Raw genomic sequence first — 23,371 nt, forward strand, 5'->3', positions numbered from 1 at the left:
TCCACCTCTGCAAAATCTCTCACACTCTTTCCCTTTTCCTTTTCCTGACCCCTTGCAGTCACGAATGTGTTTTCCATCTCTGTAATTCTTGTCATTTTTGAGAGTGTTAAATAAATGGAGTCATACAGTATGTAACCTTTTGATATTGGCTTTTTATCACTCAGTACAATTAATTCCCTTGAGATCCATCCAATTGTTGAGTGTATCGAAAGTCCATTTCTTTCCATTGTTGAGTAGTAATATTCTGTGGTATGAATGCACCAAAATTTGTTTCATACATTGAGGGACATTTCAGTTGTGTTGAAGTTTTGCCTATTACAATTAAAACTGTTATGAATATTCATATATATTAACTTTTGTGTGTGGATAGGTTTTCATAACTTTGTGAAAAGTGACCAGCATTGCATCTGCTGTGCTGCATATTAAATGTATATTTAGGATGTATTTTTAAGAAGCTGCCAAACTAATTTCCATAATGGCTGTACAATTTTAACATTCTCAGAAGCAATATATGAGATAACAAATTTTGCCACATCCTTGGTATTGTCACCATTTTAAACAATTTTAGCTGTTTTAATAGATAACTATAGACTAATATCTCATTGTGATTTTAATTTGCAGTTTCCTAATGGCAAATGATCATCTTTCATGTGTTTGTCTTCTGTGTATTCACTTTGATAAAAAAGATCTATGTCTTTTGCCCATGTTCTAGTTGTATTGCAGTGCTCAGCATCACTACACTGTGCCACATCGTTCTGCCTCGTTGCTGCTGAGGGGGAGGAAGCGACTACTGGCCCCCCAGAAACTGCAGGATGGAGGTTGGGGGAGGCAGACTGCTGAGTAGCATTCCTCCAACTAACCACACCTACCTCAGAGCTGCCAGATCAGGCTGCATGTCCAGTTCTGAACTTGGCCACATTGATTACACAAGGGGTTAGTTTTTTTGTTTTTGTTTTTGTTTTTGGTTGTTTTTTTGGTTTTTAACTGGAGTAGGGCCAGTATTAAGAACAAGGTTTTTTTCTGCCAGATGTCCTTTCCCTGTCCCTGGGCTAGAGGTGGAGAGATGCTTTATTTACAACCCTTATATTCTGATGGTTCCAGGTCTAGGGTTCTCCAGCACCTCATCAGGGGTGAAGGGGGACAGAAAACCCAGGAGCTTCACCACTCATCACATTGTCAGCTTCCTGGCCAAGTCAGCCTTCCCTCCATTTTTCATAGCTTTCCAGTTTGTTTGTGGTCTTAGTGCCAGGATTTTTAGTCACAAGAAGGATTGTCAGCAATGGAGTGACTTCATCTTGGCCCCATGTTTGTTTTTAAGGACCTGGGCCACTTCAGGAAATGGTCTAGACTCAGTAGAGCTTTGTGAAGAGACCTAAGCATAGGGCCATTGACACCAGGAGATGATGGATGAGGGCTTGGGAGCCACTCCAACTTTGTCTGAACCTTGGCACCTGTGCTTACTGGTTGGGACTTAAGACTCAGCTTTCTCATCGTACAAATGGGGGTGATGCTGTTGCTGCTAATAATGCCTGTGTGGTGACATTAAACATTTAGAGCAAATTGCAGGATACCTAATCGTTACTAAGAGCCCAGTAAAACTGAGCTGTTGCTTTATCTATAGATGAGATTCTTGGCTCTAAGATCATTTTTGGGCTTAGTGAGAGTGATCTAAATGAGAACAAAAGCCAGATTACAGGGATAAAAAACCAAGCAAAAGATGAGAAAAGAAGTCAGTGTACCTTCAAGATATTTTGCTGGACAAGTAGAGAGAGGGTTGTGAAGGGATTCAGGGAAGTGACTGGGGGAGAAAGGAGTGTGAAGTTTAGATAGGAGAGAATAAAGGACTGAAGAGGGAGAAATAAACAGGTAAATTACAGAAAGAGCCAGGTTGCTGCTGATGCTGCATTTAATACCCGGTATAAAGAAAACTTCCATGAGACCAGGCACACTCCCCTGAACCCCTGTCCAGCAAAGAACCCAGTTCCTGGCTGTCATCACTGATGTCACCAAGTATGTTAACCTTTACCACTTCCAAATCAGACACCCACTAGAACTATCGACCACCAATTCAGCTCCTGGTAGTCACTGTTTCTGTTGCAAAAAGGAGAGAAACAGAGGGAGAGACTGAATGAGGAGCTGGGACATCAGGAATTTCTATATAATAAGCTCCAGTCATTTATTATTATGCCATCAGATATTTATTAAGCATCTGCTTTATTTCAGGCATGTGCTCTAGTTATGATGATGACAAAATAGACATTATCCTTGTGCTTATGGAGCTTTCCTTTGAATGTGGGAGTCAAGCCTTACATATTCATGCACAGTTGTGACACGTGCTGTGAGGGGAGGGAGTTTGTACAGTGGGGTTATATTACCAGGGGGATTCTGCATAGATGTAGAAGGTAAGAAAGGCCTTCTCAAGGTAGAGAGATTGGAGCTGAAATGAGGTAGTGGGTACTGTGGAAGCTGAGAAGCGTGCGGAATGTTCTAGACACAGGACACAGCATTTATGAAAGAGAAACGTGAAATGTTTGTGGAACTGAATGAAAGCCACCAAGAACAATGTGTTCAGCAAGTAGAAGCAAGACCTGAGATGGGAGGTGGAAGAAGGTGAGCCATGCAGACATCATAGGCACCCAAGTTCTAGGGTGTTATTCTAAGAATGCTGGTTAGCTGTTACAGAGTCATAAGTAGATTGACACAGAGTACACATTCTGGTCCACGTCTTTAAGAAATAACACTGTGTGCCCTGTAGGACTTATATTAGAGAGAGCCACGGATGGCTATGAGGAGACTAAGCCCAGTATCAAAGAGGCAAATTGAGAGAGGAGGTAGTTTGGACAAGGGTTACGGCCGTGGAAATGGAGGGAAGTAAGTGAACTGGAGATTAGTGATGCATCAGATGCGGAGACAAAGTAGAGAGAGATGTTCAGATGACTCTCAGCTTTGTGGCTGAGTGACTAGTTTCCAGTTTCCAGTAATCAGGATCACTGACTATTTGGGGGAAGAAAACATGAGTTTATTTTTAGACTTTTATTTGATCCAAGATGCTTCTTGGAAATGTTGAAAAAGTAGTTGCCTGTGTGGATATGATGGGAAAACAAAGGCTTACGATGGAAACAAGGGCTTCAGCCTGGGCAGTGAAGACTGAGGAGGTCTGCAGAGGGGTGGGAGGAAATCCAGGACAGAGAGTATAGTACTGTCATCAAAGGGAAAACTATTGGGAGGCAAGCCTAAGAGTGAGAGGCGTGGTGGTGTGTGAGGAGAGAGGCAAAGATTTAAAGATTAGATTTAGAATAGAAATAGTATGAACATTACAGAAACTGAATGAAGAAACTGGTAAAAGTCTGGCCTGGCACAGTGTTTTCATCAGTATCCCTTAGAGCACTGGGTCCTTGGGAGTGTTACTGTCATGTTCTCTCTCTGTCTCTGTCTCTCTGTCTTTCCCTTTTTCTCTCTCTCATGCACAATTATGTTTCACGATGGAGTAAGTATGGGGATCACTCTTAAGATGAAACAGTTTGTCAACAAAATAACTTCTAAGAGTATTTGTCTAGGATTGTGAGTCTCAAGGTGGACGGCCCATTTAACAATTCCTACAACTCTCAGGGATCCAAGTCCGCGTTCTCTGGAACAGCACTGGAGAGGCACTTGCTGGGTGTCATTAACAGACTCAGCCACAGAACTGTGCATCAGTCCCTCTCAACATCCTCCTTACCCTCTTGACCCCTGTCCCCAACCCTCTTTCTTGGAAAGTTACAGTTTTTCTCAGGTGTTGAAATAGCAGGGTTCAGTGTCAGGGTGTTGTGGGTTTAGGGTAGTGGAGGTCAAAATATGTGGTGAAACCAGAGATGACAGCCAGGAATCTGGATCCATTCTGGCCAGTGGTTGGGTGAATAGCGTGTCTGGGTGTTGGGTGGGATGAATCTTTGGTAACCAGTGAAAGCCTCCGACTTAGCAGCAGGGGACTAGTTCATTTACAGGCAAACAGGAAACCCTCAGAAAAGGATATTCTGGAAGAAATGTTCTGCAGATAATCGGGGTCGGGGCGGTAAGGGGTGAACAGTAAAAGAAAGGAACTAACTGAAAGATAACCCCTGTCCTGGAGACTGAAATTATTTAATCTTAGAAGGTATGCGAGAGAGATTTGAAGAGGGAAAGTTTATTTAAATGTTTAGAACTTGGAAATTCCTTTATGTTGGTAATTGATGTGTTAGTGTGTAGCTACTTTGCACATAGCTTTGGCCATAAGGGAAAATGAACCTATTTCAATAAGTAACTCTAATCACCACTGATATGGCAGTGAGATCACTAACATTCTCTTAGTAGAGGGTTATATACAGTTTTAAAAAGCCGAGGAAGAAGATTACTATAGAAGGTTGAAGCAAATAAGAGTGATATTATGAGTAACTGGGTATTTTGTGAGGTGGGATTTTGCTGCAGTCAGAAGCCCAGCAATTATCTTGTTATCTCCAGTGCCTAGTGTAATGCCTGGTAAACAGTCAGCTTTTTGATTGAATGGGTGGATGAATAAATAATCCCTCAAATTCATTTTTTAAAATGAAGAAACAGAGGAGAACACGAAACTGTATTAACTTTGGAGGTCAAACAAAGCCAAAATTATCCAGATGACCTCTAAGTTCTGGTATGAATTTGTAGCACTAGTTTGACATAGTTGATGGTTGCTGATAAGAGTGAGAAATTGGGGGTTTTAACAGGTAGAATATAACTGACTTTTGCTTGATCCCACATGACTTGCAAGGAGAAAGCTAAGATGTCAGGCAAGAAGAAACAGCTGGTCTTGCTGTAGCAATGAATAGCAGAATATTGCAGATTTGATTAACATTAAGTTGTAGTTCTATTTTGTAACTTCCTACACATATGTATTCCTGCATAAGAGATGAATGATATGCACACGAGAGCGTTGTGTTGTAGAACGTATAGATGAGTGAATTCACATGTACCTTTGCTGGACACAGCCTTCTTATTTCTTAATCTATTCATATCCTAGTGTTTGACATGACCAGTTCTGTCTCAAGCATGCATAGGTATCAATTTAAGATTCAAATTACCTCCATAAGGACCCTCATTTTACTCTAGGATGATGGTAAACAGTTGGCATTATCTGTATATCATTATGTCCTCTATGTTTCTTATTCTGATTGTCTATTCATTAACTTCCTCATTTTACCTCTTTCTTCTCCCAGGACATGGAGGCCTTCTTTCTCTCTATTCAATTACTGATTTAATTTTTCCATGTTTAAAGAAAAATTGCTGAATTCTAACTACATACAGTCATCCCTCGGTATCTGCAGGGGATTGCTACCTAAATCCCCAGATGCTCAATCCCTTAAATAAAATTGGTCATAGTTTGCATATAACCCACATAAACCCTGCTGTATACTTGAAATCACCTCTTGATTTCTTATAATTTCTAATACAACATAAATGCTATGTAAGTTGTTACTGGAGCACAGCAAATTCAAGTTTGCTTTTTGGAACTTTGTGGAACTTTACATTCAGTATTTTGGATCTGTGTTTGGTTGAATCCACAAATGCAGACCCCGTGGATACATAGGGCTGACTGTACCATGAACCATACTGGTCACTAGGACCACAGAGATACACAGGACATAGCCCTTCTCTCCAATAAGCTCCAGTCAGTAGAAGAAGCAGACATATATGTGTAGCACCATTAAGACACAGTAGTAAGCACAGAACAAAAAATATAAGGTTCTGTGTTATTGTGGACAGAGACTTGTTATAATGAGGATCAAGGTGGGCAAGGCAGGCTTTTTAGTGGAGGTTATGCTGCAGCCAAACCATCTCCTTTACCTCTCTGTCTCTTTTGTTGCATTACATTCCAAAAGCCAAATGGATGAAACCCTCAGAAGATAATGTTGATCTGTCATCAAATTTTCTTTCCCTGCTGAAAGAAGCTTCCTTTGAGGAGCTAGTCTTTGCTAGGTAATCCCATTAACAGAAAAGCCTGCATTTCAAATCAATCAGCAAATACAAAACACAAAATAGCTTTGTTAGAAATCTCTCAGGTTCTATCATTTACAGCAGTTTATGGCTGAACTGCCTTTATCTTTAAGCAACAAAAAATGTTGAATGGATTTTAGTTTCTGAGGACTAGACTCAAACCCAAGAGACGGTGATCGACTCAGACTTCTTAATGCACTTAGAAAATGTAGGATTTTGACTGTTTTGAAACATCTTTGTGAATTACAGAGATAAGATTGAAAATAAAAATCATCTAAATTCTCTGTTAAGAATAAATTTTGTGTTTTTTGAAATCTATAAAATATTCTGGCTTATGTTAAAATGCAGAGGATCCTCTTCTATAAAGAACCAAACTTAGAGCAACCGATTTTTAGCTTAGGTTTTAAAGGGTGAAAGAGGAAAGTTAGAAAGACTAGAAGCCTAGAGCCAGTTTTGTGTCGAAAAAATATTTGAAAGAATCAAAATCTTTTATTTTTGCTCCATGACTTAATAATTAAATTGTACTTTTCTTTTTCCAAAACAAAGTCAGAAACGATGATTGCAATAGTTAAATAAGTATTTTTTTCTTTAAAAATGTTATAACACCTTTAGGATCAAATTACTTTCAAAATTAACTTGATTCCTTTCTGAATGAGAAATACCACTTGAAAATGAAAATCTTGCATTCTAGAGAGCATTATAAACAAGGGAGCAAAACTGTAGTGTTTTAAAGCATTCTGGAATAAATAACAATTTTTTTTTATTTGGGCACATCACTAATAGCCAATAACATTTGGAAGATTTGGAGGTGATCTGGTTTGCATTAAACATATTTAAACACTTTTAAGTGCATCATGAATTAAGTCAAGCTTTACCTCAAACAGATACTAAAAATATCAAAATTTATAGAGTTTTCCTGTATTTAAGATCATGATTATCTAACAACCACTTGGCTTTTGTTTTTCCACAGAGCACAATGAGATGAACTGGAAAAAATGGAAAGAATGGTCGGTCTGTGAAAGACATGTAAAATGCCAAGTCTCTGGACAAACCTGAGTGGTGAGCACATCATAGGAGTCTGTAGATTGCATCCAGGCTATGCGTGGGTGCGTTCCATTCGGAAAATGCAGTATCTTCTGTGCACACATGTCACAAATGTGAGGATAAATGTGTTTTGTACATTGTGTTTTACCTAACTTGGTTTCATCAGGCTTCTATGAAATGCCACACACTGTGCTTTCCCAAAATTGGGGAAGACATCCTTGCTTAGAACACCAACAGCTTGTAACTTTTTGTGATTTTTTATGGTTATATTTCTTCAAATGCTGTTTATTTGCATGATACAGATTTTCATAGGAACTTCCACTTTGTCAACCTGATAAATCACATTTCTTCAAAAAAAAAAAAACTTTCTTCTAAACATATGCTAGCTTTTGAATAGTTTTTAACAACTGATTTTTGGATTGAAACAAGTAGTTTTTGTAAATGTTACTCATAAAAATGGATCTGAAATAGAGTGTGAGAATCATAACTGTATATGAATAAGGGATTTTTTTGTATTGGTAAATATATCTTATTCAATCCTCTGATAAGCTAAATTTCATTATTTTAAATAATTCAGAAATAATCTGATTAAAAAGTAATGAAGCAAGAAACAAGATTTTTTATAATTTCACAAGAGCTATGCAAAATCTTCCTGATTTCATTCATTCTCTGTAAAACACATGTAACTATAGTTATATAGTTATATATGTATATAGTTAGCACTATTTGTATACCCACGTGGATGGAGCTGTTACTCCAATCACTCAGAATTAATTTTTGCTCAGCATGCCTATTAGCAGGCATTTACTACATGTTTTGTTAATTGATTCAGGTATTGCTAATCAGTTCACTGATTTACAAGTTAGGAAAGACAAAGTCAAGTTGCTTAAATCATTTAACAAACAATCCTGTTTCTTAAAAATGTATCACTTTTATTATCATAGCTGTACATATACTGTATACAGATATGTTAGTAGTATAGAATCTATTACTATATGGGTAATCTAATAGATATATTATCATGTCATGTCAAAGATGGTTATAAAGCGATGTTGCTCTTTTTATCAATGGGGGGAAAAGGTCCTGGCTGAATATTGTAGAAAACAAAGCTTGTATTACAGAGTGCATTTTAAAAATATGTATTAGGTTTCACATCCAGATTTTGAGCAATGAAAAAGAATAAAAATTAATGTCTCTAAATGTGCCAGAAATAAGATGAACATCTTCTTTGATATGAAACAATTTTACATTTTTTCTTTAGAACTACACACATTTTGCATTATTTATAGCTGCCTGTATGTTAATTTCTACATCTCAATTGCTAATGTGATTTATAATATGTATTTGCTTTTTTTCTAACATTTTTATTGATTTATAATCAATTTACATTGCATCAAATTCCAGTGTAGAATCCAGTTTTTCAATTATACATGAACATATATATATTCATGGTCACTTTTTTTTCTCTGTGAGCTACCATAAGATCTTGCAGATATTCCCCTGTGATATACAGTATAATCATGTTTGTCTAGTCTACAATTTTGAAATCCCGTCTATCCATTCCCACCCTCTGCCCCGTTGGCAACCACAAGTTTGTATTCTATGTCTATGAGTCTATTTCTGTTTTGTATTTATGCTTTGTTTGTTTGATTCTTTGTTTGTTTGTTTGTTTTAGATTCTACATATAAGCAATCTCGTATGGTATTTTTCTTTCTCTTTCTGGCTTCTTCACTTAGAATGACATTCTCCAGGAGTATCCACATTGCTGCAAATGGTGTTATGTTGTTTGTTTTTATGGCTGAGTAGTATTCCATTATATAAATATACCACATCTTCTTTATCCAGTCATCCACTGATGGACATTTAGGCTGTCTCCATGTCTTGGCTATTGTAAATAGTGCTGCTATGAACATTGGGGTGCAGGTGTCATCTTGAAGTAGGGTTCCTTCTGGATACATGCCCAGGAGTGGGATTCCTGGGTCATATGGCAAGTCTATTCTGAGTCTTTTGAGGAATTTCCATACTGTTTTTCACAGTGGCTGTACCAAACTGCATTCCCACCATGAGTGTAGGAGGGTTGCCCTTTCTCCACAGCCTCTCCAGCATTTGTCATTTGTTGATTTTTGAATGATGGCCATTCTGACTGGTGTGAGGTGTTACCTCATTGTAGTTTTGATTTGCATTTCTCTGATAATTAGTGATATTGAGCATTTTTCCATGTGCCTATTGATCATTTGTATTTCTTCCTTGGAGAATTGCTTGTTTAGGTCTTTTGCCCATTTTTGTATATGCATTTTTTAAAAGCTCCAGCTTACTTGAAATAATACTTAACTTTTAAATTTTCTTCATGTACATACTAACAAGCCTCAGTCAGACTCACTGTTGGAGTGGTACCTGTTGGTCCAGCTGTGCAGAAATGCTGGAGAGAGTTTGCCTTTTCAGTTTAGATGGTAGTTATGCTTTTAATAATAAAACATAAAAAATAATGAGCTAATTTCTGATCGAGGAGGGTGAAAACAGGAAAGTGTACACAGTTGAGACTCCAGCCTGAAACAGCTGTGCTTCCACTTGGAGATTAGGTTGGAACAGAGGGGAACACAAGGTCTTCTGTGCTATTAAGCTAAAGTAATGTGAAACACAGAATTTCACCTTTCATTCTAAATATTCTCATCTAAATATGTGGATTTACTGGAATTAATTTTATTTGACACTGTATATGTAATAATTTGCAAAATCTATTTCTACTTACTTTGGCCTTTCTGCCTAGGAAAATAGCAGAAGCCTTTTGTCGTATATTGTTTCCTATTATTTGCACAATTTTAATGAGGTCAGACGGTTTTACATACAGTCGTGTTGTTCTTCACTGGTGAGCGATTTGACAGTGTGTGTCATTGTTTTGTCACTGCTGCCGTTGTATTCTTCTCAATTATTTGAACATCCTGTGCTTCTCGCTGATTAGGACGCTGGAAAGGAACAGTGTGTGTTTCCACTGCCTGAACCCCAGGACCGCCTTCAGACCTCACAGATGAAGTTTGAAGATTTTCCAAAGGACCTCAGAAAACTAAAGAAAGACATGAGAGGTAATGTACAGTCTTAAAGAAACTCATGATTGTTATTTATGTTTTTTCAGTGAAAGGACAGACTTCTGTCACATCGTTGTTAAAAGATAAATAATCCCCCCACCCCGCCCTTGGTGCACCTGCCCAGGATCTTGTGGCTTGTGAACTTGCCTGGGAAGAAAATATTTTCTTTCACATATTTGATCAAAAAACACATGCATGTGTAATGCTTTATTGTTAGTTGAGAAGCGTTATATCAAACCATTTTGAAGAGAGTTTGAAATTCTTTGAATTTGTAAATTCAAAGTAATATATAAAAGCAAATTATTTATGATTTTTTTATGTGTGAAAAAAATCTGTTTCATCCCCTCCCCCCTTTTGATGAAGTACAGTTGACTTACACTATTTTATTAGTTTCAGGTGCACAACTTAGTGATTCAGTTTTTTCACATATGACAGACCGTACAAAGTTATTACAGTGTTACTGACTATATTCCCTATGCTGTGCCTTACATCCCTGTGACTTACTTATTTTATAACTGGCAGTTTGTACCTCCTAATTTCCTTCATTTTTTTTACTCATCCCATTAATGTTCTTAACATGAGACTTCTTGTTATGGAGTTGAGACACCTCACCTACCTATTTAATCCTCTTTCTAACTATTTAAGTACAGAAAGGAAGTGAGTAAGTTTATGTGAGATTTTCATTTCATGTCTCACTTGATAAGAAGAGGCTTGGTTACTGCTGCCCAGAAACAAAAAAAAAATGATAAAATATTTTAAGAGAGTCAGTATCAGTGCTGAAGTATTTATTCAAAGATATTGATCTATACTCAAATTTACAGAGTTGTTATATTCCAGTTAGAGATGTTTTTATATGGATTTAAATCAAAATAGTAACATTATATAGTCTGCTTGTACTTTGTAAACACTCAGCATTTATTATAGGCCTGATGCAGTATAGGTATTTGCTAGGTGCTGTGGGTACCCAAGGATGCAGCCATAGCTGTCCAGGGAGGGTGAAGACTTGTCATCAAGATGCTCCACCTTAGAGCCTCTAATATGAGTGCTCATTGAGCCCTAGAATGACTGCCTTGTTTTTTAAAAAATAACAATTAAAACTACATTATGTTTATGTAATGCTATGTTACTATGCATTTAAGTATGATTTCTTACAGCAATACAAAACCCAAACCATTCATGTATAATATTTATCATATCTCAAAATTTTGCCAGTTATCTTGAGTTGCTTATGAAATTCCTCTCTCTCTCCCTCTCTCTCTGTTCCCCAACCCCTGCTTCAGACGTAGTGCTGGACATTTCTGGGGTATCTGGAAAATATTTAACACTTAATCAATTCAGCCTTGCAAAGCAGGATTTCATTCACAAATGATTTTCTAAACAAGTGTCATGGTGAGCTCATTAACAGGGGATTTATGTTTACTTTGGTTGGTGCTGCACTTTGGAACGTTACCTCATTTACTTTCCATATCTACATGCTTTCTTGCTATAGTTACATAAGGTCATGAAAATGCTCACATTTCTAACTCTCAAGACTCAGAGCTAAAGGAGGAGGACTAACAGCCACTGGGGAAAGGATGTGGAAAGGACGAGTAGGCAGCACCGATGAGAGCTATTTCCTCCTGCATGTCTGTCTTCTCGAGCAATGATTGCTTATTGAAGGAACATCTTAGCAATTTCTGAGCGCCTCAGAGGGTTAAGAAGGTGATGATCTAAGCCCCAAGGGTTTATACTTTGTATTGGGATAAGAACTTTTCTGAATGGTCCGTTCCCTCAACTAGCACCTGTTACATGTACCCAGCACCACATTTCTCAAGTTTGTCCATAGGCTGTTACAATTTGGTGCCCTAGAAATGGGGGATTTCATGGCAAAATGAGTATGAGAACTGCTGGGCTAAGATAAGCTTGAAAGCATTTCCAGGGCCCTCTGGACAAAGGGCGGCAGCAGTTCCCAGCCCACTTGACCATAGGGCACTTTTCCCAGTGTGTCTGGTAGGTGCTGTAGTTGGAGGAACTCACTTCAAGAAATGCAGGCCTGCTGCCCTGTGAGTAACAGAAGCATGGCGTGTGCCTCAGAGGGGCTTACAGTAAAGGTGGGGAAATGAAACTAGGTCATGAAATAGTCTCATTACATGTTACTGTTCTTGTAAAATGAGATCAGCTTGAATGGCTGTTGACAAGGCTGTCAAACTCTGAGCGATCTTTTAAAAACTGACAAAATTCAGAACAAATTAGGCCTTTTATTTTTTGCTTTTCCAAATTTTTTTTTCATTAAAATAAGATGTTTTGTGACACAAGGAAGGAAATCTTGTGATCTGGAATTTAAATTCTATTTCTAGGAAGGATCTAGCATGAAGGCAGCATTCCATATCAACAAGGTGTAGAAAACTGCCTCATGTCCCTTTATGGAATGAGATGGGTATAAATATACATTGATTTGACTAAATAGGAGTCAAATAGGAGGTTATTTTGGATACAATTACTTTAAATTAATATCTACCTTGATAAATGTACCCTAATAATGATCCCTTTTGAGTGACCAATTTAGGTAATTCATTTCAGAAGATTCAAATAGCCTGTACACTTTTTTTTTCAGAAGCAACATTTTTAAAGAAGACTTAGAAAATTAGATGATATATGTAGAGAACTTATCCCAATAGTTTCCATATAATAAATATCTCAAAAACATTGGCTATTTATAATAAGGAAAATAGAATAAAGAGTGTAATTAGTTTGATAAAGACAGATAAGCTGTCAGCCCTTAGTCACCCATCTTCTGGCTCTGTCACTGTTTCTGCTTCCAGACTTAATTTTTATTTATAAGGAAAGACCGAGAAGTAATGTGTCATGGCTCTGGCATTTTAATAAGACAACTGAATCTCATTTTAGCACTTTATATGAGCATCCGCTGTGTTTGGTATGTATATTGTTGCCACGCTATCTCCAGCTCCCCTGGGAGCTCCCTGGCTTTCCGAGCTCAGTGACATGTAGTTGGTTTACCAGCCTAGTCATCTGGTGCCTCTTCTGACTGTGAGCAGCTCTTCTTGATGCCGTCATGCCCCATGATGCCTTCTGTTCCCGTTCCTTTCTTGGGTAGAAATCATTCCACTTGCCACATGACTTAACATGAACAGAGCATTGAGTAATTAAGTTACTAGAACTGGACATAAATGTTCTCATGCACATTCTTTCCTGTATCCTCTGCCCTCCCCCACCTTCAGTATCTGACTTGAAAATATTTAAAATTCATTACCTATATCTTCAAGTTGAATAATGTCTTTGTACAGACATACACAGGAAAAATCAGCCCATAGACTTATTTGTATTGATTTGTACTTGTTTGGAACAGTTACATTTATAATTGTAGATTTCTGATTTTATTTATTTTTGTTTGAGAGAAGAAAAAATGATGTTATAAACTTAATTCCAATACAACCAGTAGCTTTTTTTGAAATAACTTTATTATGAGTAGCTTGAATTGAGTCCCCCAAGCGGAGGAGGGGGGCTTGGAGGGAGCCCTCCCGGAGTCCAAGGTCCCAAATGCCTGCTCAGGGCCAGCCTGACAATTCATATATATTGGATATTTTATCTCTAGTTTCCTACATACCAAGGTAATAAAAACAACTTACTGGCCTTATTTTTAAGAGGTGATAATTCAACAGTATATTTTTATATAAATTCAATATATTTAAATTAGTATTTAATATATTTAAATTATTGTTTAAATAGATTAAATTTATATGAATATATAAATACATTTATATTGATATGTTTAAATTAGCATATATTAGTATACACTATATATGTATTAGTTTTATATATTTTACCATAGCTTTATATATGTGTGTGTATACAGAGTAAATTACCTGAGGGCGAGAAGGCCTTCTATACCCAGGGCTTTACATCTTGGGACATTTGCCAAAGCCTTAGACAGAAGCAGAATGGGGACAGCACACCAATGTCTACTTGTCATCCTCTGAATAAACTTTAACAGGAAACTACCTAAAGGAAAAAGTTTTAAGGAATCACTGTTGCCAAGAAGCACATGAAAGGATGCTCAACACCATCAGACATCATGCAGGGAAATGGAAATCAAACCCATAACGATGTAACTGCACAGCCACTAGGACAGCTCTAATCCAAAGAACAGACAGTAACCACTGTTCACAAGGACGTGGAGAAACTAAACTCATCTACTGCCGGTGGGAATGCGAAACGGGGCAGCTACTGTGGAAAACAGGCAGCTTCTCTAAAAACTAAACACAGAGTTACGATACGATCCAGCAATTCCACTCCTAGGTATATAACTAAGAGAAGTGAAAGATTATGTTCATATAAAAACTTGTTCAGTGAACATTCAAAGTAGTTATTCATAATAGTTAAAAGCAGAAACAATTCAAACATCTACCAACCGATGAGTGGATAAATAGAATGTGAAGTAGCTCTGCAGTGGAATATTATTCAGCTACAAAAAGGAATGAAATATGGACATGTTACAGCACTGGTGAATCTTAAACACATTATACTATGTGAAAGAAGATGGACATAAAACAAAGGGCCACATATTATGATTCCTTTTATATGAAATGTTTGGACTATACAAATACACAAATCTTTTTATATGAAAAATTTAGAATATAGACAGAAAATAAATTAGTTGACAGCAGCTGGGGACATGGAGAATGAGTTGTGACTGTTTATGGGCATAGAGTTTCCTTCTCTAGATGATGAAAATACTCTGGAATTACTGGTGATTTGGTGTACAACTTTGTAATTATACTAAAAACCATTGAATTGCACAATTTAAAAGAATAAATTTTGTGGTTTGTGAATTGTATCTTAAAAAGGCTGTTGGAAAAAGAATCAACATTATTTCAATTTCATTCCTTTTAGTAAGATAAGTATTCTTCTATATTGTAGAGATTCTGATAACCATGCAGCTATATATATATATATATATATATATATTTTAAGTTAAGGTAAAAGATACTTTTTTTTTTTTACTGTTGGAAGCCATTCTTCTGCTGTAGATGCTAAAAAAAAAAAAAAGAAGAAAAAAACAGAAACAAAAACCAAAAACAGGATAAATACCAAGGGTAACTGGCCTCTGGTATCTGCAAACAATAATATTAGATCATTCTAATAGGCTATTTCTTCCCTACCATGGATCTAATTGCTAAAATTATACTATTTTGAGACAACAAAGGGGTGGTGCTTTATCATGCATTGTCTGCTAATGTGTGGTATCTTAAGGACCTTGAAGCCATGTAGTTAATGAAAATCTGACTGCTTCCTCAGATCATCACTATAGAACAATTTTTAGGAAATCCTTAGGAGCGCCTAGAAGGGTATTACCTGGATTTTATATTTCCCAAAGTGCCTAGCACAACACTGGATATGCTTACGATATTCACTGGAAATTGCTGACTGAAAAAACTACAAAGTAAAAAGTGTAAGTAGACGTCTCACTTGCCCTCCCTTCTGGTGGCCTAACACCTCACTCATGACACGAGGAATGTGGTAACAGCCAAGCTTCCATTTCACTGTTCACGTGGACCAGGGTCTACCAGGTGCCCAGCACCACGACAGACACCAGGCCCCCAACTTCTAAGGGGCGCTGACCACTATCCTCTCACTCACTGTGCTACGGGCAACGGGATCAGCAAACTCATCCCCAGACTGTAAACTTCCAAGCTCTAGCAAGCTACAGAACAGCTCTTCTCATTATCAACCTTGACAAAGGGTGAAGGTGGGAAATAAATGCTGTGTTCTGTAGAATGGCCGCCCCATCAGATATGGAAATGTGCAAGTTAGAATGGGCCATTGGTGCTGCTCTGGAAGTGGGTGCATTAATGGATGGTTTTTAACATGGATGGATGAACAATGGACAGACACTGAGATACAGATGAGTACGTCTGCTCGGGGACAGAACTAAGAAACAGATGTACACACATACCACATACACACACAGAGGGAGAGAGGTGATGATTAAACAAATGTGATAAAACATTATCAGATAGGGAAGTGAGTAAAAGGTAAATGAGCATCTTTATATTATTCTCACAACTTTTCTATGAGTTGAAATCAAAAGAAGGAGGAGAAAATAAAGTGTCAAGCATTGGTCAGCCAAAACCACTATGATTTTCAGGAGGGCGGAAACCAGGCAGGAGTGAGGGAAAGGAAGCTCTGTGAGATGCCCTTTCCAGAAGCCCAGAACGGAAGGGCTCCAAGTAGGAGAGAAAAGAAAAAGAGGAACACCTGGTATAACTAAAAGAAAGGCAGAAGGAGTAACAAACGCAAAAGGGACGACATGGCAGGAAAGAGCTGGACGTCTGTGAGGCAACGTGTACTTATGCACCAAGCGCATTAAACAGCCTGGTCCCTGTCATACTCATGTCGACTTTGTCTATGAAGCACGTATCACACTGCACAGCTGCTTGGTAACAATGAGTGTTTACCTGCAATACGGAGAGCTCTCTGAAAGTGCGTCCATCAATGGTCTGACGATAAACTAAAAAAAAAAAAAGGGAAAACAGTATTTGGTGTTGAGTTGTAACTGTAATTTTGAAAAGTCAGCCTGCCCCACCCGCACATCCTACACAGGCTACAGAAGAGCCGTTATAAGCAAAGCTCATCTCTTCTGCTGGAGGTTAGCTTGCGACAGCCTTGGAGGATACCTAAATTCCACCAGAATGACAAAATACTGAATTTCCCCACCTGATAAAAACCTACAGAACAATGAGAAGACAATACACATTAAGAAGGAAGGAAGGAATCCAAAGGAGAGACACATGGTGGAAAATGTGGAAGTCTATCCTCAAAAATATCACTAGACAAAAGCAAGCTCACAGGAGAGCAAGAGGTGGGGAACGGAGGGAACGACGCCTAGTCCAGCACTGTCCACACAGTGGGACGATGAGGGAAGTTTACTCAGGCTCCCTCCAAAGGAGAGCTCAATTACTATCCCCAACTCAGTGACCGAATGACTCACAGGCACCATAATATAAAACGTGAAAGCACAACTGTGATTGTCACAATCTCTTTGCTTTGGGTGCTTTCTGACAAATGGAATTATAGACGCTAATAACACAGCTCAAAGGCCACGTATGCTCAATACAGTGGATAACTGGAGGAGCAGCATCACTGGACAGGCAGCAAGACTTCAGAGACTCAGGACTGTGGAACAGGACCACTGACAACTTTCTGGCCCAGTTTTCATGCTGTTGACTTATGCTCAGAACACTGACACCAAAGAGCTGCTTTTTCACACTGGTCATGAGGCCGGCAGCCTGTCGACAAACTATATTACAGGAAGTCTTTTCCAAGTACGATAGCTGAGTTTAGAGAAATAGGATTTGATGTACGCAAATCTGTAAAATGTTACTTGTAACGTTAGAGCCCTAGTATTTATTTGTGAAGATCTCATATGCTACAACGTATGGCTTTGCCTTTCATCCTTTGACAGAGGCAGCACAGGAAAGGGAAGGCTGTCATTACCTTAGAAAATTCTGGTGAAAATGGGAGAACCCTTGTTTCACACAGCTCCAAAAAATGGGTAATGCCTTCTTTGGTCAGGACTTTGTTTCCACTTTCAAACATTCTTTTATAAATACACAGATGCCAGGATGGGTGGAAGAGCCAGCACCCCGTGGAAATAAACACGCAGCACTGACATTTGCTTCTCACACTGTGTCCCTCCAGAGGGACGATATATTCATAAACAATCACACACACAAACGTTAATTTCCCCACACCGCTACAAACTTGAGTTTCTTTTTAATCACATCCAAGAGTGTCTAATTACTGAGGAACCAACATAACTTCAGTATTCCATTTTCAGATAGTTTTATTTAGAAAGACTGCAAGCAGATGCTATGGCAGCTACAGGGTACAAGAATTAAATGTTACCTCACACATGGGGGCTGGAACCTTAGATCTGGGATGGTTTCAGTCCACTTTTCTCTCACCTTACTTCCATTTGTTTCTCATACACAAACCTGACACTCTCCTTTGCTGAACACCCTTGAGTGGCTTCTCAAAACCCATAACAGAATCAGAACAAGGCAGGAACTGACCTTGACAATTGTCCCAGCCTTACACCCCCAACCCCACACCAGTATCCTGTGCCTCCCTGGTCTGCTCCTGTGGTCCCGTCTCAGGGCTCCTGCACCCAGAGCCCCCTCCTCAACTTCCACATCATTCCTCAGGCAGGCCCTTCCTGCCTGCCCTCTCCAGGGCGTGGCCTTGCTCCCTGGACAGTCCATTTCAGCCTCTTGTATGGGACTTATGATCAAAACTATTGGTTCATGGAAAACAAATCAAGTGCAGAACAGCACGTCTGTCTCACCACTTTAGCCCAGTGCTTAGGATGCTCTGGACACTAAAGTCAGTATCTATTAAACAAATACATAAATGAGTGAGGGACAAAAAATGAAATCAATATGCACTTTAGAGGTACTTTAACTCTTTTGAAATATTCTTTAATTCTATTTTTGAAAATATAGCAGTTTTTTCCAGCTCTCGCATTCTATAAATAAATCAATCCATTTGTGTGTGTGTGTAATTTATAGCAAGATGCCTGTTCAGTTCTTTGACAATGGTTAATTTTTCAAAATCTGTCACTGCTATTTGATTTGGTTTGCCAAGAGTTGAGGGCAAAACATGGTAATAAGAGAATCATTTTAATAGTAAATGCATAAGTGAAGTCACAACAGGATTGAATTAAATTCTAGCCCCAGGTGGGACTGTAGATTCTTACAGTCTAAGAAAAACCCCAGTGTATCAGAAAACAAGTACAGCAATCAGCTAGTAAAGCTCAGTCCCTCAGGGCTCAAATCATTAAAGCTGTAATTACCTAAAGCAGGCCCTACAACCCACTTACCTAGGTTAATCTCATGTGTAAACACGATCATGAAGCACTTTATCATTCATGTGAATACAAGACACCGTCAGCCTGCATTTAGCTGTTCCACTGATCTAAACCTAATTTCATAAAATAATTTTAGGAAGCTCTCCAGGCTTCATTTTATTTCTCCTAAAATGCTCACATAATACTGTACTGATTAAGGACCTAAAACCAAATTTAAAACAATACCTTGGAATTTTCTCTTCCTAAGAAGTCCAACCTACAGAGCAATAACTGAAACCCCAAGAAAGCAACTCGAACAATGAAACAGAGATATGGAGAATAAGAATGGAAAGCAGTTAAAATATAAAATACCAGAGAGTTCTTATTAAAAATGAATAATATGCCATCACTAAAACATTACCAAAGAGTCCTTATCCCTTAAGGCTATATACTGAAATAATTTCAAATGAAATGATGTGATGTCTAGGAATGTGCCTCAAAATCACTTGAGGCAGGTTACGTATAAGGCAGAGGCTGGCCACAAGCCACTCACTGTGGAAGCTGGGGTGATGAGGGTTCATCATACAAACTCGTCTTCTGTAAATGTCTGAAATTTTCCATAATCAAACGTTTATAAAATTACCATACCTCTAAATTATAGAAAACTCTGCAGCCACTTGATATTAAATTCTCAAGGACTATGTAAGGATATAGGTAAATGCATTTGGATACACCGCTGAGTGAGAAAAAAATACTACAATCAACCCACAAGGTATGTATCTGGAATGTCAACAGCTGGCTCTCAGTGGCAGCAAATTCATATATTCATACAACATTCTCCACAATGAACGGGATTAGTCATAAAATCAAGGGGGAAAACTGGAAATGCTAGAAAAAATCAAAATGAAAGTATTACCATTTTCCTCTGACACTGCATATTCAAACAGATTGTTTAGCTTTGATAAAACTGGCTTTATAACATGTATCTGAAAACAAAAGCAAAAAGCCGTAAAAAATGAAAATTCACCTTTAAAAACTCAAAAGAATTCTTCATCTATTTATGTAACAGTAGTCCATCTGTTTCCCACCCCCCACCTCCCCACTATGCATAAAAAATATACGGAAAGTGCCCGAATGCCCAGTTTTCCAACTGTATAAATTCAGGTCTGTAAGACAGAGCATGGCAAAACTAATAAATATGACCCAGAACACAGTTACAGTCACGTCACAATTATGGCCTGAGCATAAAGGACATCATGCAATCCTCAACGGTCCCGGGAAACAGGCAGGGCTGAAAATACCACTGCACCACAAGGAGGAAAAAATACTGAAACACTTTAGTCACTCAAGTCGTTCAGGGTCACACATTTAGAAGCAGAGCCACTCAGAGTTCAGTGCTCCTTACTCTTAGACTGCGCTGTAGATGCCAGAGGCCAATTTCTACGTCCTTCCAACTAATGGTAAATCAGAATTTCTGAACAGTGAGATCTTAACAGATCTATGGATTAAGGAAAACTGTAAAATTCTCTATGACTTTAGAAATGCTTTCTCTACTCCTCATCCAAGCATCTGCATATATATTTAGCACATGAGAGTAATTTCTTATTCCGGTCCACACAGCACTCAGTGTGCATTTGCACTGACACCTGACAACGACTCCATAGACGGCTGGCCCCAGAGTGGCCTGCAGCTTACATACTGGGAACCCCTACACCAGGGCTTCCCCGGGGAACATGTCAAATATTCAAGTTCTCAGGTCCCGTCCCAGACCTACTGAATCAGAAACTTGGGGTACCAGACCCAGCAATTTATACTTAAGCCACCTGGGAGATTTTAAGGACTGTTACAGTTTGAGAACCACTGCACTGCATTAGGTAATCTTAAGAGATTCCTCTCAATTAAAAAACTCCATGATGCTAAAAAAATGAACTCAAAGTCAACTGAAAGTGATTTTTCAAGTTTCCATCCTCAGGATCAGGTATGCAAAGACAAAACAAACAAACAAACAAAAAAACCCCACAAAACTAAAAAGAAAGCAAAGGAAAAACAAAATCAAAGGACTATTAATTAATAACAATTTACCTCTGACTTTAAGTATTATTTTCCTAAGTGTGTATTTCTTTGGAGATTACTCATAACAGCAAGAAACTAAAAATTAACAAACACTTAAGAAGTAAATGTCAGGAAGATCGAATACAACAAATTTTCTGAATGATAATTAAAGTCAACTGAAAGTATTCTTTAATTTCCTGAGCTTATATTCAATTTTAAATTGTATCTATGCCAGGAAACAAAGTACACTTGTATTATATTATGCTATATCCAGGCTGGTCTTTCTGTCTTTTTTAATTTTACAGAATGTTTGAAGAAAAGAAAATAAAAAACCTGTATCTACATAGGATTGTTAATATAGGAAAACACTTACCTGATTTCCTTCAAGAGTTTCCATAATTAAAATATAGTTTTCCCAAAACTTTAGAAGCTCATCTTTTTCCTTCTCAGACCACCAACACAGACTTGGGCCTAATGTGGTTTAAAAAATTAGTTCCAGGATTTAGTTCCTAAAGTAGGAAACTTCATTAAGTTTCTAAATGACAGGAGTTCTAAAAATTATGCCACTATTACCAAATATTGTATTCTCTAATAATGGCGAGCTTTAAACATGACTTTTGGTTCTACGTTCTTAAATGTGAGCAAGTATCTAAGGGTCACCAGACATCCAGAGAAGCCTCCAAAGATTGAGACTAAAACAGACAAACAAGGAAGTCCAGAAAAAACAAAACTATGCAGGAAAAAGAAAACCTAAACAAGAAAAAAACTTTCACTAGTATTTTAAGGGGAGATAAAACAGTGTAGTTATGATATAAGAACAAGATACTATTAAAAAGAGGAGAATCCAAAAATGAAAAAGATCTCATGAGAACACAAACTGACAGCAAAAACAAGAAACTCAAATAAAGGACTGGAAATAAAGTTGCGGCAATCACCCAGGAAGTGGAGCAAAATGACAAAACCATAGAAAATCGGAGAGAAAAGATGCCTTGCAGACCAGTCCAGGTGGTCCAAAGTTCAAAAAGAGGACAGAAAGTGAACAGGGAGGAAGGAAAGCAAAGTCACTTGGGAAAATTTCCCAGAACCAAAGGACGTGATTTCCAGATGGAAGAGGCCCACCAAGTGCCCAGCACAGGGGTTTAAACAGGCCCATGCCAAAACTGGAACAGCGGGACCCCAGGGACACAGCCTCCACAATCTTCCATGGAGAAAACATCACATCTAAACAAACACGATTCAGGATGGTTCCAGACTTCTACCCAGTAACAACGGAAACTCTAGCAATGTTTTCCAAGCTAGACCTCTACTCCAATCAAACCTTCGATCAAATGATCAAATGTGAGAGCAAAACAAAGGCTCTAGATATGCTTGGTCTTGGCTCCCACTTGGGACATAAAAAGCCACATGAGAACAGGACTGCCATACCAACAAAGAGAAAAGGCTGGATAATCTATAGAAGTCTAAGCTTTTGGGGGTGCCCGTCAGAGAGCTGAGGTTGCAGTGCAACCAGGTGTTGTGAATTCCAAAGGGCAGGATGCGATGGTCGTTTAAAAAAAAAAAAGGCAGTTAAGAAATAAAATAAAATTTTGACAAATGTTAAACAGTCGAGTGGTCCCAATGCCGAGAGATAAAATAGAAAACAAAACCCGGCTTAGCAATGGTCCAGGTATAGAACTTGTACATAATCATAATGATGATTAGTATGTTAAAGAATCTACCAGAAAAGAAAGACAACATGTATAAACAGATGGGGACTTTCAGGAGATGAAAACTATGTTTAAAAATTGTCAGATGGAAAGGAGAAAAATAAAAACATCAGAAATTAAGGATCCTTTGACAAAATTATCAGATAAGCAACATCTTAAAAAATTTTATCTCAGGAAATTACTGGAAAATGAACTACACCAAAACAAATAAGTAAACCAAAAAAGAAGAGATGAACTCAAGGAAACAAGAGCTCCAACACAGGACTCAGGTAAAGGGAATCCCCTGGATGATGGTGAAGGCAGATCTAAGAATGTCAGCTGTGCACCAGGCTAAGCTTATAAGAGGACAGCAGGAGAGACTTCTTTGGGAAAGTTTATAATGCCGGATGATCTGACTTTGTACAGGAAAGATTTAGACAACTAAGAATCTGGGGCTGAATTAGTGATAAGGATGGAGATAACCAAATTTTAAAATGACACAAATCTAGGAAAAACCTGCAGGAAGGAAAAAAAATCATCATAGTTTACTACATACATCATCTGTGAACAGTATTTTCATGGTCATAATTTTGTGAATGTTGAGCCCACACTTAACCAAAATAAGTATGACAAAGGATTTTATGATATAACTAGATTATTTCAAGATAGAGAGCAAA

The 23,371-nt window shown here is 38.1% G+C and overlaps 1 long non-coding RNA gene across 1 annotated transcript; it reads right to left on the minus strand.

Annotated features, from left to right (window-relative positions):
* Window positions 1-13,046: 13,046 nt before the first annotated feature.
* LOC140699689 (uncharacterized) lies at window positions 13,047-16,666 on the minus strand. The gene is made up of 3 exons (XR_012077935.1): window positions 16,568-16,666; window positions 13,976-14,111; window positions 13,047-13,229 (listed from the first exon to the last, which is right to left on the minus strand). It is a non-coding gene; the product is annotated as an uncharacterized lncRNA (long non-coding RNA).
* Window positions 16,667-23,371: the final 6,705 nt, after the last annotated feature.

This window comes from Vicugna pacos, chromosome 11, assembly GCF_048564905.1.
Source record: "Vicugna pacos chromosome 11, VicPac4, whole genome shotgun sequence".
NCBI classification, from domain to species: Eukaryota; Metazoa; Chordata; class Mammalia; order Artiodactyla; family Camelidae; genus Vicugna; species Vicugna pacos.